The sequence below is a fragment of the Trachurus japonicus genome, chromosome 1 (assembly GCF_045865225.1).
Source record: "Trachurus japonicus isolate A0001 chromosome 1, Traja_1.0".
Taxonomy (NCBI): Eukaryota; Metazoa; Chordata; class Actinopteri; order Carangiformes; family Carangidae; genus Trachurus; species Trachurus japonicus.
Window position 1 is genome coordinate 40,217,357 of NC_140907.1, and position 3,211 is coordinate 40,220,567.

The following is a 3,211-nucleotide window of genomic DNA, read 5'->3' on the forward strand; positions in this document are numbered from 1 at the left end:
GTGATCGAGCAGTAAGCCCCCACGCCACGTCAAGGCAGTACCCATGTGGAGGTTGTTTTTTTTTTTGGTTTTTTTTGCTCCCAACAGGGATTTTTTTATTATTATTATTTTCTTCCCAACAGGGTTCTTTTTTTTAATTAAAATAATACAAAAATAGAAAAATACAAAACAAATAAATATACAAATGGAACAAACACAACAAACTAAATCAAAGTCTTTGGAGCACAACCACTGGCAGCTTCCTCTTTTTGGGGGACAATAGTTTGTTTTTGACCCTCTTTGCAGTGCTTTGAGTTAGAGATTGAGACACCCTCTTCCTCGGGGACTTGTCCTTTGGAATAGAGAGAGAGCATACAATGAGCTGTTTGAATTTTGACTGTTTACTAATCAACAAACCATGTTGGGTGCTTTACCTCAATCTTGTCTGGGGATTTGTTGGAGGGTTCAGCGCAGGGGCCAGGGCTTGTGGCGGGTCCAGGGGTGGTGGAGGGTGCCGCTGCACCCTGAGGAGTGGGGGAGCTGCTCTCGTCTACCACAGCAGACGCAGCAGATGAAGAGCTCTCTCACCTCCCTCGCTCTCCCCAGGGTCTTGTGGAGCGCATAAAAACACTCCTGCGTGGCCGCCGACTGACACATAAACTCCGAGATATTTTTTCTCGTCTCGGGATTTTTTTTGGTTTCGAAGTTCTACAAAAGAACAAGTATTGCTTTGTTGAGAATGAGTTGAATTTACCATGTCAAAATCAAGTGTCAGGTGTCTGTATTACTCACGTAGGTCGACACGGCCGTCCTAAAGTCCAGCAAGCTTGGGGCCCCAGCCAGCCCCATCTCTGCCCACGCCTTCCTGACTAAGTCCTTAGCCTCCCCTCGGCCAAAGGAGCTAAAAAAAATAGGGGTTGGTGGCCACACAACTGCCCCTCAGTGTGAGCCACCTGTGGCACCAACCCATCTCCTCCGCCGTGAGGTACAGCTGGGCATTCCCGTACTTGCGGGCCGTCTTGTGGTCTAGCACCTGCAAAAGACCGAGAAGACAGAAAGCATTCACAACATTTGTGCATGACGTTGATGAGGTAGCCGTTGGCATCGTCCCGGATGGCCTCTTTCACATTTTTTACCGTCATCTTTGTGAGCACCCCTGCCCGGTGTCCATATATTGATGACAGGTATGCCCCCAGGTAGCCAAAGAACCGGTATCTTGTCTGTGGGTGCCTAGGCGGTGCCTTCTTCATGTCATCTGAAATGAGAGTTAAAGAGAGAAGAGAATAATGAATAACCGTCTATATCGGTGTGTGTGTGTGTGTGTGTGTGTGTGACTTACCCAGCAGCGATGGTATTTTGGCCTTCGCCAGGTGCTGGCACTCTGCCAGGTCCTCCTTTGGCACTAGTTTCTGGCCCTTCTTCTCCTTGACCAGGGACTGGTGGCCAAGGAGGGTGCGGCCCAAGTCTCTGTGCAGCTTCTTCACCTCCTTTATGAGGATAACAACCCTCGCCCTTCTTAGCAGGGAGTGTTGGGGGGGCACATCCTGGACATAGTCCAGGAAGGCTATGGCCTGTCCCAGGTACAGAGAGACTGTGGTCGGGGCCAGGCTAAAGGCCCGGAGGAGTGCTGGGAAGCTGTGAGAGGCAAATTCTGGCTCCAGTATGTGATATTTTCAGGACTTGCTAACACAGGACGTGCTTCACATTGCACTATTCACAATTTTATGAGGGGGTGGTTGTCCAGAAACTTCCAGTCCCAGTATGTGATGGAGGAATGCCCTAAAGTCATGTATTTAACAAAAAACCAGGTCCTGGCCCCCTTTGACACCGCGTTCTGCTGCATCTTCGGTGTCCCTTCAGGGCACCAGAGAAACTCCTCATAGGCAGAAGCAAGGTATTTCTCTGTGAAAGGCATGAACAAACAAATGTAGCAAGAAATCACTTACACACACCTGCACACATATAGAATGTGTAATTTCTTACCAAGGGATGCCCCGAAGGAAATAGACCGTTGTCTTGATGCTTTTGATCTACCCTCCATGTATTTTTTCAGGGGCGTATGCATCGACTTTAGGGCCGGGCTGATTGCCTCTGCCCCCTCTGGCTCCTAGGAAATGAAAACATTGTTAACATGTCATAAAATTGCTAAAGATGTCTAAAATTGTGGATGAATCCAACCATTTCACTTACCTCGCTCCCGCTTGAGCTGTCACTGTAATTTAACTTCTTTTTCACTGCCCGGGTCGCCTGGGCGCTCCCCCCGATGCCTTGCTTTTAGGGGCCGCGGGCGGCGCTGGTGGTGGTGCCGGGGACGGTGCTGCTGCTGCTGCTTCCTCCCCTTCACTTATTCTGCTCTGGATAGTTGGAAATGACAAATGCACATAGTAGAGTTATCAACATCACTGTGAATGTGAACTGAAAACAAAAGATAAACACATTGAAAAAAATCAGGTGATACTAACCAAGTCGTCGGGCTCGGCGGGGGCCTTGGGGGTCTGCCCCTCCTTTGAACCAGAGCTGCTGCTGCGCGTGGGGGGAGTCCTGGCTGGGTTAGAAATAACAATTGCATATAGCAGAGTTGTCAATGTAAACTGAAATCAAAAGCTATACACATTAGGTAATACTCACAACAACAACTGACATTAGGCTACCTTAACAACTAGCCCATGACATTTATTGCAGTATTGTAAAGCATGTCATGATATCAAAATCTCACTGTATTATAGTAGCACAGTACAATAATTATTTCATTATCCATAAGTCAACAACAAGAACATTTGGTCAAAAATAAAATACTGTAGCTTATCTGCCTTTCTCAATCACCAGCCTCTCTCCCCTTCTCCCTCCCTCCCTCACCTGGCTCACCTCGCTCCTTCTCCCTCTCTAACTTTAACGCCAGTAATACACTGGGAACGGCCGTGACGCGATACGTAAGCGGGGCGGAGTGGAGCGGAGTTGTGAAAAGTTTAACGATGTCTGCGACATCTGCGTGGTTGGTCCTCCCTCACCTGGCTCACCTAGCTCCTTCTCCCTCTCTAACCTAAACCTGGTTCTGTATCTACCGTCACACAACACAACGGTAGTTTTTTTTCATTAGTGTGAAAAGTTTAACGATGTCCGCGACATCTGCGCGGTCAGTCCGTGTGTCTGTCTCACGTGCGTTACGTCTGACCCCAGCTCTCAGTAGAAGCTGCAGCGACTGTTGTTGTTGCTCCAGGTAGCGCTAAACATC

The 3,211-nt window shown here is 48.5% G+C and overlaps 1 pseudogene; it reads right to left on the minus strand.

Annotated features, from left to right (window-relative positions):
• Positions 1-444: 444 nt before the first annotated feature.
• On the minus strand, positions 445-1,894 carry LOC146992617 (uncharacterized; annotated as a pseudogene).
• Positions 1,895-3,211: the final 1,317 nt, after the last annotated feature.